Raw genomic sequence first — 11,603 nt, forward strand, 5'->3', positions numbered from 1 at the left:
TGGATGGATGTGTCCATCTATTCATCTAAGGCATCACTTTCCGTCCTTCTAACCAAAATGGCAACACTCCCCTATAAGGGTTGATTTTCACTTTACAAGGGAATCTCCATGAAGCCAAGGGCAGTTTTTGCTTTCATATCTGGACCCCCAGAATTTAGCAGAGCTCTTGGCACAGAGTAAGTACTTAGTAAATGCTAATGCACTCCTTTATTCAATATAAAAGACTACAATAATGTAAAAGAAAATAACATTAAAAATAGTAGAGTTCAGATTGATTACAATGAATAGTTTTGATTTCAGAGAAAAGAGAATATAAGGCACATCTCTTAGCAGAGTGGAGAAAAGTATGGTGTGCAATGTGTACATTGTCAGGTTTGCTGCTTTGGTGGTTGGTTATCTTTGACTTTTTCTTTGTTCCATACATGGGTTCAACATGAGAGACCTATGGTAGGAAATCAGTATAATGTAAATAAAAACAATAACAACTCCAAAGGCAGCAATTTTTTAAAATGTTAAAGGAAAAAACAACCCAGAAATGTAGCTCTGAAGCTTATATGGAAGAGGTTGCTGGCTGGGGTGTACATTTGGGAGTCATTTCCATTTTTTCTTTTATTTATTTGTATATTTCAAAATACCATTAAGGGCTTCTCAAGGAACTAGAAGAAAAGTTTCACACCTATATAGTTTTATTTTATTTTTAAGAATTTTTGTCAGCTGGAAGAAAATGTTCAGTAAGGTTTTCCTTGTGTGCGACCTTGTTCTGCAGTATATTCTCAATCTGGATTTCGATATTATTCTAAATCACGTCCGTGCCTTCATTTTCTATTCTTTCATCTGTGTACCCTTGTGAGTTTATTGTACACTCATATTTCAATATGTATTTCATAACTATAACTCTACATCTGGCAAGGTGCTCTATTTCCTTTCCCTTTCAGGATGGCACATTTCAAAGCTTTTGGAAGGCACTAATCATGCATTTTCCCCCCTGCATTTCTTATGCCTGATATAAAGTATGTAGATAGAGATGTCTTTCAAATGGAAAGGTGGGAGATTTTTATGAATGTTTTAATAAGAATGCCTTCTCCCCCTCCCCCAAATCTTCACAGTTTTCAGTGAATAATGGAGAGGATGAAAAAGACTCTCCCAGATGTAACAGTTTTAAGAGCATACGTACATTGTGAGATCGGGATGGCCTGCAGCTATGTCTTTGTTTCCTCGTCATGTCTCTTAAGTAAGAAAGGTATTAAAGGAGATGCTGTCTGATTCTTTGAGAGAGAAGTAGTATTCTTTTTGATCCACTGTCTTCCCAGTCCCCCAACATGGCCCTACTGGGTACTTGGTTGCTACAGGGGCTGTTCTTTGAAAAGTCAGACAGGTTATGTCCCTTTACCCAAAGCCTGGGTTTGAAGCAAATTTCTTTCAGTGAAGAGATTTACAGGAACACTCCAATGAGGGTCAAGTGCTTTGGGTATTCTGGACAAAGGGTTTCAGGCATTGACTTTTATTTGACTCTCATTCTACTTCCCATATAAAACAAGCCAATTCAGTAAGTATTTATTCAATGTCTACTATATGCCAAGCACCCCATATTAGATGTTAGAGATGTAAGGCTGGAAAATTAAATAAGAGCCTCATCCTAAAACAAATGGAATTCTCCCAAGAACCACAGAGAATAGGCAAATATATATATATATATATACAATTTTCATGAAAATTAAAGAAACTCTAGTAGCTTTAATTAAATTAAAAGAAATTCTGAAAGAGGACCAGTAGTAGTGGTAACTACAATATTTCTTTCCAATGGAATGTTATCTCCTTGAGGGTAGAAATATCATTGGCATCCTTTTCAACAGGTTCCACCCAAAATATTTCCTTGGATTGGTTTTTTGTCTTTGTATCAGTGCCCTGTGTCTAGTAGGCACTTAACAAATGTTTGTTGAATGGAATCAAACTTTAAATAACTGCTTTTTTGCTGAATATCCCACAGTGTGATTAGTTAGGTAGTAGAGATTGTTTGATAAATAACATGTAAGATAATTAGAATTCATGGTCTTCCATTCTTGATCGCCCACTTCTTCTCTGTCTCATTTTGGTCCTAAAAATTCAGTGGTGGCCAAAGTGATAGTGGAAGATAATGGGGCTTTACTGAAGAGGCTTCCAGATAGAGTAATGCCTAGGAGAATAAGGGAGGGAGTGTAATAATTATTCCAAGGATCATCAGAAGTATAGATTGGAGAACATTTCTTGAGATAGAATTTCTCACCTCAACGCTATAATGACAATCTCTGTAGGACTAGGAAGTGTCTCTGGGTAAGATGCATTGACAGGGATGCCTTGATATCAAAGGATAGGTTCTTGCCTGACTATTCAAGCCTATGTTTCTCTTCAGGCTCAGTTCCTCTGGGATGGAAATGACAGAGAACATGGCTTAGTCTCTGCTTTCCTCCTTTGAGATGCAGAGGAAGAGCATCGTGCTATGCTAATAATTCTTTTAATATTATTTAATACAACTTCATACCCATGGATTTGCAGTAAATACCATTTTGCAATGACAATAATTACTATGGAAATGAGTCATCAATTCCATAAATTTTATATGGAGGAAATAGTTAATGATTTAGGGCTCTGTGGAAGTCATGCTGTGAGAAAGGAATTGAAAAACTCAGAGACTACATATGAAAAGATATTTTTCTAAGAGAAGGTAAGGGAGAAGCAAGTTTGGGGGACATAGTTTAGACTTTTTAATAAAATGAAAATAAATTGATGTTGCTGATATACAACAACAAAAAAAAATAAATAAATAAACCAACCCAGACCACTGACATAAATTCCTGCATCAGTCTTTCATCTATCATTCAGAAGAGATAGGAGGCTAGAAAAAATATCTACCGTTACTCAGCAGTTTATTCTGATATTAAACAAACAAACAAAACACACAACACAAGGGCTTTAAATTATCAGTAACACTCTGTTTATTAAAAAAAGATAAATGCCTTATGAAGATCTTGTAATCATTAATAATGAAATTATGAATGTGCAACAAGTTGAGGGCCTTCTGCAAATTAAGTTAGGCTTCATCTTGTGTATTTGGTGCCAAGTTCTTTAAATCAAAAGAAGAAAGGGAAACAGATTTATTTATTTCATTAAATTTATTTACTCATTAAAAGGGTTAGGCTGCCCAGGATGATCTCAAGATTAAGAAATGTAGAATGATGGAATTGTGAAACTAGCTATCTCTAGGCAGATATCACTATCTGTTGCCTTTATTTCACATCACTTTTTAAAGATCCTGGCCCTGAGAGGCAATTCTCTCTTGCTCAAGGGCTTGCTATGGAGATTATTTCTCTAAAGCACATTTTAACAAGAGTGCCACCTAAATAGTGCTACCTAAAAGGAAATGTTTTAATAGATCCATATGGTGGAAGTTTGTACAGACCCTGAAAATATTTATAGGCCACCAAATTGGAAGAGAACTTAAAGGTCATTTAGTCTAATTTCATTTGACAGAGGCTCAGAGAAGGTGTTATCTAAGGAAAAAATTGGTTAATTAAATCTTCTAATGATAATATAATGTAATGGAGAGCCCAAGACCTGGAGTCAGGAAAGAACTGTCTTTGACACTCACCAGCTATGTGACTGTGGGGAAGTCACTTAACCTTTGAGTCTCATTTTCTTTCTCCATAGAATCGGGATAATGACATCCAGAATACCAAATGATATAATGTTTCTAAAGTTCTCCATTAATATCAGCTTTTATAATAATCACAATAATAGTCATCATCATCATTCTTGAATTTGTCTCTGTTGGTATCTCCAGTTGGGCCAATGTTCTTTAGTGGGTTTACAACATGATGTGGTTTTGGGGATGAATTGGTTAAAAATCAGGGCAGAGGCCAGCCATTCTTTATGATTAAGTCTAATCCTGAGAGAGAGGCGGAGATAATACAGAGTTGACTTCTGAGTTAAGAAGGTCTGAGCTCAAAGGCCATGTCTAACTCTCCTTGGCTGTGTGACCATGGGTGAGGAGCTTATACTCTCAGTGCCGCAGGGAATTCTCTAAATGGTGGAGCAGGTGGTGATCTACTTTGCGAGAGAGAGCCCTCACGATGGGATTTCCTTATGCCAATAAAATTACTGGTCCTTTTAAAAAAGTTTAATTTTTGTGTACATGAAAAGGTCTAACTATATATGAACTAGATTACAAGCTCCACAAGAACTGAAATTGCCCTGAGGCATATCTGTGCCTATTTAAGTGTTCACCCATATTCAGTCCCTTTAATAGTGCTTGCACATATTTGGTATTTTACAAGTGTTTATTGAATCTGAATATGATTTTTTGGGGGGTGATGGTGATTGGCTCAGTCACCATCTGTTATCTGTACAGATGGTGTTCTTGTTCTCATGCTCAGTAAATGATGATAAATTATTGTTCATGTCATTTCATTAGTCTACCCTATAAAAGGATCTACCCTAAGAGCTGGAAGTGTTCTTCCAGGTCTTTTGATATTTCCTGGATGTTAGTGCAATAGTCAGGCTGTCAGTTCTCTTATTCCTGTCTTGCTACAAAGTCAGCCTACCTCTTTTTCTGAGCACACATGTCTTTCATGGTATCTTTTCTACCAATTCTCATACTTATGATGTTGCTGACAATGACCTGCAATCTACTTGAACCACTTTTCCTTTGCCTTTTCAAGCACCTGCAATTTTACTTCTGAGACTGGTGGTCCATGATCTAAAGCCATATTGCATCCCTGAGTATTGATGGTGTTGAATACAAGGGCTTTTGTAGCAGAGAACATTTTGGGATAATTGAAAGCACTACAGTTTCCCAAATGAGATCTAGCTCACTTTCATCCTCCTATTTAATTGACTATTTTCAATGTCCAGCCAAGATCTTGAAGGGTGAATTCAATGTGTTGCTTACCTAGCTGCCTTTTAGCATCTTTTGGACAACATATGTGTGTGTGTGTGTGTGTGTGTGTGTGTGTGTAGAAATCCTTCTTTTTTTGCCACTTGTATTTTCCTGTGTGGATGACTAGGTAGATGTCTTTTGAGTAGCTATGAATCTCATTGAGGAAACCCTGTGGCAGTCTGGGACTTGATGTGATCAACAAAAAACATTTGTAAACAGGAACCACCTGGTTTCCAAAGGGCAGAACTGGGGAGCAATGGGTAGAAGAAGCTTCAATGAGGCTGAGTCTAGGCTTCTGCAAGTGGTTAAAAAACTTCACACACAGAAAAACAAATAAACAAACAAAAAACTTCCTAGCTATAGAAAGTGGAATAGGCTATCACAGGAAGTAGTAGGTTCCCTGTGCCTGTAGGCTGTTGACTACTTGTCAGGGATGCTATAAAAGGGTATAGGCAAGACTAGAAGGCATCTGTGTTTCTTTTCTGCTTAGATTGTGTGAAAATATTTCCCAATTACTCAAAAGGTTCTGACCTCTGGAGAGAAAATTTCTCCTTGTTTTATGATTCATTTGATATGTTTATGTAGAAGATCAATGAGCAAAATATGCCTCTCTTGGTTGTTTACATCAGGAAATATTGGTTCCATGGCAGAAGTGCAATTAAGGGCTAAGTCATACAACTAGGAAGTGTCTAACGTCATAATACTATTTTTTTTCTATACCTTTCAGCCTTTTTTTTTTAAACCCTTACCTTCCATCTTGGAGTCAATACTGTGTATTGGCGCCAAGGTGGAAGAGTGGTAAGGGCTAGGCAATGGGGGTCAAGTGACTTGCCCAGGGTCACACAGCTGGGAAGTGTCTGAGGCCAGATTTGAACCTAGGATCTCCATCTCTAGGCCTGGCTCTCAATCCACTGAGCTATCCAGATGCCCCCCACCCCACACACCTTTCAGTCTTTTAGAGGAAATCATCTGGGACAGTCTTCTTGCCCTAATCTCAGGACTCCATGTCACTCATTGCAGACATGCTTGTCTAGCTTCTGTTGTGACAAAGTTAGAGCCCCCTGGTTTAGTCTTACTAAGTGCCATTTTTCACCATATAGGATCATAATAGTATTAGAGCCTAAAAACTCAGCAGGACCTTGGAATCTACCTAGTATAACCTCATTGTAATGATGAACCTGAGGAATGCAAGGCAATTTGCCCAAAGTTATAGACGTATTAAGTGCAAATAAAGATTTGAACCCATATCCTCTGACTCTAAAGATCTATTATTTTTTCCACTAAATCATTTTACTTTTTCACTGTGGTTAGAAATGACCAAATATGGCAGTTTCATGGTAGTTGATATTGAGCACAATAGAAACAACAAAGACATAGCGTATTGTCATCATTATCACTGTAGTAAAGGTGATGATGATGATGATGATAAAAGCATACAATAGGTCAAAAACCTATAGAAATCATTTTGGAATAAGTAGACATAACTCTATCAAGAAATAGTAAGGCTGATTACTGGTATATACAACTGAAATTTATCATATGAAACTGAAAGTGATATACCTTTGGATGGAGAATTGTCTAGAAATTACTAGATTCAAAATAAGAATTACAAAATCCTTCCACAGACAATATCCACATGAACTCAACCAATAATACATAGACAAAGAAATGTCAAACAAATAGCTGATTCAAGAAGATTTATTTGTGGAAGCCTCGAGGTTTATGGTATCAATTCAGGACCAGGTCACTGTCACCAGAAATTATAGAAGACTTGTCCTTGAGAAGCTCAGACTTAATGATAAATGCAGATTACATAAAAATATTGTAACATGTATGCTATTAAAATTTAGCAAGATGTGATTTGGTGCCTAGATTTATATATCGTAAGCTCACCATCTTTCATGGACTGACAGTTGAGAAATCCTTATGCTACAAATACAGATCTCATACAAAATACCCTCACAAATCCAACAAATAAACTATATCGAAACTAGAGAATTATCATAAGCTGTACCGGTCCTCAAGATGTCTTGCACATAGCATTGATCCATAAAAAATTAAGAACAATGTTTTCATAAATAACACCATGCCAAGTGTTCATAATATCCAATCTGAGTGGAATGAAGAGCTTTGAAAATATAGAGAGCTGACAGAGGAGATCAAAATCATGTAGGAACAGGATGAGATTTATATCATCCCTTTTGTCCTGTCTGCTACTGGAGTTGTACTAAGCTTGCTTTCAGCTACCCAAGAGAAGATGAGTTTACATCTCAATAGCTTAATTTAGTTACAAACAACAAACAAAGCTACTATTTTATACATTTGTGCAGTAGTCCACATATCATTAAATGCAAAATAATAATAGCAGAGTAGTGACTTGTCTCAGCCATGTTTCTGTCTAGTTCCATTAAGGAAAGATAAGAAGACCAGGATAACAATGATGACAACAATAATAGCATTTTTGCTGCCTGTCCTCCATGCTTACAACATTCTCTTTTCAATCTACCTACTGGACTTCCTGACTTCCTGTAAGTCTTAACTAAAATCCCAGTTTTTACAGGAAGCTTTTCCTAACCCCTTTTAATTCTAGTGCCTTCTCCCTGTTAATGATTTCTTATTAATCTTGTATACATTTTTGCATGTTCTCTCCTCCATTAGATTGTGGACTCTTTTGGGACAGAGTGTCGTGTGTGTGTGTGTGTGTGTGTGTGTGTGTGTGTGTGTGTGTGGCCAGTTCTTCAAACAGTGCCCAGAACATACTAGAGGTTTGATAAATATTGATTGACCTTTAATACTTTAATTTTGCAAAGGACATCAAGTACATTACATTATTTGATTCTCACATCTTCTTTAGGTGTTATTATATCTCCACTGTACTTATGAGGAAACTGAAGCTGAACAAGTTCAATGTTAGAAGCCTGAGGTTCAATCGGTTTGTACTATTTCTATAACTTTGGGCAAGTCACCTTCAGTATGTGGGTGAAATTCAGTTTCTTTGCCTATAAAGCAAATTATTTTGACTAATGATCTCCAAGATTATTTTTTCCAGCTATAAGTCTTATTCTGTGACTGTCTTTGTGTATGGAAGTAAGGGGAGGTAGGAAATAGATCAGATATTATAGCAAGAAGGAACCAAAAGTAATTTTACTATCATCAGAATATTTCAAGCATTTATTTGGTTGTCAGGACCAATTTGGAATGTGCTATCTGAATTAAGATCTAGAAAACTAGGGTTTTAGAGTAACATTCCTAAATTGATTAGAAATTTGGAAAATGGACTGACGGGATTTGGCTTATTAAACATGGAGAAAAATTGTGAAGGTAGAAGGGTCTTTCATGGCGTGAATTCTAATTAAATTCCAAATTTTCACTAATCTATTTTTCACACTGCTACCAAAAATAACATTCTAAACCCTAAGTCCCACCATATCACTACCCTGCTTATCAAATTGAAAATTACCTTAGTAACCTCTAAAGAAAAAATGCAAGTTACCACATTTGGTACAACAGAAATAATAGGGCTTCTGGAGTCAAAGGAACAGGGTTCAAATCTTGACTAATGATTATTATCTGTATGATCTATTGACAAACCACTTAACCCCTTTACTTTCTTCATTTGAAAAATAAAGAAATTAGATTTTTTTTTTCTGTTTTTCAGTCATTTCAGTTGTGTTCAACTCATTGTGATCCCAGGGCTTTCCTGGCAATGATACCAGGGTGGAATGCTATTTCCTTCTCCAACTCATATTACAGATGAGGAAACTGAGCCAACCATCTTTTACAGGAAGTTTTTTCTAATCCCTCTTAATTCTAGTGCCTTCTCTCTGTTAATGATTTCTTATTAATCTTGTATATAGTTTGGATATATTCGTTTGCATGTTCTATCCCCCCAGGAGATTTATTTATTAGATTTAAGTGACTTGCCCAAGGTAACCTAGTAAGTGTTCACTTCACCTTCGAATCTATAATCCTTATGGTTTCCTGCCTTCATGTCTTTCAGAGACTGTGCTCCATTGCTAAAATGTACTTCTTGTTCACCTTTACCATTTATAAAACATATTTTCTTCCTAGACTTTGCTCATGCACCATCTCCCTACTGGACACCTTGACTGATCTCCTCGGTTATTAGTTCTTAATCAATTCCACAAGGCCTTTCCTCTACAAAGAACAGGGATTATTTTTTGTTTTGTCTTTCTCTTCCTGGTATACAATGTCTAGCACATAGTAGGGATTTGATACATGCACTTTGGGATGGGTTCATTGGAATGGATTAGTTGGGGAAAACTTATTTTAATGCCTTTCAGTACTCCAGCAGATTTCTACAAATCCTTGCAAAGAGTATATTGCTCTCAATGCACATTCTTAGCAATTCTGAAAGAGAAAATGCTTATTGACTCTGATAGAGTCTCTGCTTTTATAAGCTATGTGCATTTTAAAGGGAGTGACATACTTCTAGGTTAATTTTTAAATAAATAATTTTGACTAAAGGCATATTGATTGCCTTGATACTCATTTTTTAATTGATGAACTGGGCTCTTCAAAATGAAGGGAGCTAAGAATTACTGCTATGCTAAGTAATTCTGAGGAAAGATAGTCCCTGCCCTCAAAGTCTTAAGGGAGAGCCAGCACTCAAACAACCATTTATAAACAAGTTATACATTAAGAAAATTGGAGATAACCTCTAAGGGAAGGCACTACTCACATTGAGGAGGATGGAGAAAGGCTTCCTGTAGAAAATGGAATTTATCTGAGACTTGAAGGAAGTCGAGTTGGAGATGGAGGAGAGAATTTCGGGCCTGGGAGTCTGCCAGTGAAAAGACATGTCGTTAGAAGATGGAATAACTTGAACAAGGAATAAACAAGGAGACCAGTGTCACTAGACTGAAGATGAGAAGGTGTAAGAACCCAGAAGAGATAAATTATGAAAGGGTTTGAATGCTACACAGATGATTTTGTATATAATCCTGGTGGTTTATGGATCTGCCTCCGCCGCAGAACTCGGATGCTATCTAAACCCACAAGGTATAGGTCACATCCGGGAGCACGAGGGAACTTCCGCTGTGAATCCATGGTGGCGGCTCTAGGCCTTCGGCTTGACTCTATGGCAGCAGCCTTAGGAAGAAAGGGAGGGAAGGCCAAGTACCGGAAGTATCTGAGGCTAAACCCTGCCTCCCCCCCACCCCCACCCCCAGTTATCAGTGGTTAAAGACACTCATTTGGGCATAAATGGACAAGTTTGGGCAAGAGTGAAAAATGAAAAGTCACAATATATTGATATGACAGATTTGAGGAGGATGGAAGGGAGCAGGGAAAAATCTGAGGCGAGGAAGCCAATCAATGGGCTATTGTAATAGCGTGAGGAGATAAGGGCTTGTGTCAGAATGGTGGCAATATCATAGAAGAGAGGGGTTGTATTTGACAGATATCAGAGAGGAAAAATGGACAGGGCTTGGAAACTGATTGGATATGGAAGTGGGGGGAGGATGAGAAAGTGAGAAATCCGAGATGACAGTAAGATTAGAGGTTTGAGTGACTGGGAAGATGATGGTGCATTCCACAGTAATAGGAAAGTAAGGCAGAGGGGAGGTTCCTACTCTAGGGATGGATCATGTGATTGCTTCTCTCAGAATCTGGGGGGTGGGAGGGAAGGCCCTGCTCCTGGAAAGATAGGGTTAACTTCCACAGCTGCAGAGAAGAGGCAGGCTCATGGTGTTCTCTCAACAGAAGGCTCTTTGGAGGCTTTTAGCAATTGGATGAGGCCTAAGAGAAGCAAGAACAGCCTATAATTTCTACTCCCCACCAATACTAAGGGAGCTATTTTGAATTCACAGTAACATTAATTAAAATGTCCCCTTGCAGTAAATAATTAAAGGTGAATTATCATTTGGAACCACCTAGAGCATACAGGTGGCAGATTTGCAAATTAGTATGTTGGGCTGACTTGGGTAAACCAACTAAAGGCTGTTCAATGAGTTTAGAATATGTGGCAAGAAAACGGAAGTAGAGATAATGCTTTTTTTTTTCTTTTTTATTCAAGAAAGAGAAACTCCCACCTGCAAATCCTCTTCCAGGCTATTAGATGAGCCTGGGCAAGTGGTTTCAAGTTAGTGGCATTCATCCAGTCAGTCAATAAACCTTTGTTAGGCACCCTCTATGTGCCAGTCACTTAAACATCATAAAAAAAGATATAAAGAAAAGCAAAAAATAAGCTGTGTTCTCAAGGAGCTCACAGACTAAAGTGGCACAAACTCTATTTTTTAGAATCCAAAGCCTTAGGCTGGAATCTTGTTTCTGTCACTTGCTACTTGTATGACCTTGAGGAAGTCATTTCATTCCTTGAGGCCTTCATTTTCTCATCTGTGAAATGAGATTTGGATTAATGTTATTTATTATATTGACAAGAGTTCTGAAACTGGTGAAGCAGGGGAATGAGGTGGATATGGTTTACTTTGATTTCAGAGAAGACTTTAATAGAGTATCTCACACTATTCTTGTTGGAAAATAATAGAGAGATATGGGCTGGACAATATAATAAAATTAGATGGATTCGGAACTGGGTGAGTGGCTGGATGTAGTAATAATAAAATGTTTTTAATGGACCGCCGCAGGGATCTGGGCTTGGCCTTGTGCATTTCTATCAGTGGCTTGGAGAAAGGCATAAATGGCACCTTTGCTAAATGTGCAGATAGCA

General features: G+C 37.5%; 1 long non-coding RNA gene across 1 annotated transcript; it reads right to left on the reverse strand.

Moving 5' to 3' along the window:
* Positions 1-2,948: 2,948 nt before the first annotated feature.
* Positions 2,949-10,033, reverse strand: LOC130457496 (uncharacterized). The gene is made up of 2 exons (XR_008916740.1): positions 9,615-10,033; positions 2,949-3,100 (listed from the first exon to the last, which is right to left on the reverse strand). It is a non-coding gene; the product is annotated as an uncharacterized LOC130457496 (long non-coding RNA).
* Positions 10,034-11,603: the final 1,570 nt, after the last annotated feature.

Source organism: Monodelphis domestica, chromosome 2, assembly GCF_027887165.1.
Source record: "Monodelphis domestica isolate mMonDom1 chromosome 2, mMonDom1.pri, whole genome shotgun sequence".
Lineage (NCBI taxonomy): Eukaryota > Metazoa > Chordata > Mammalia > Didelphimorphia > Didelphidae > Monodelphis > Monodelphis domestica.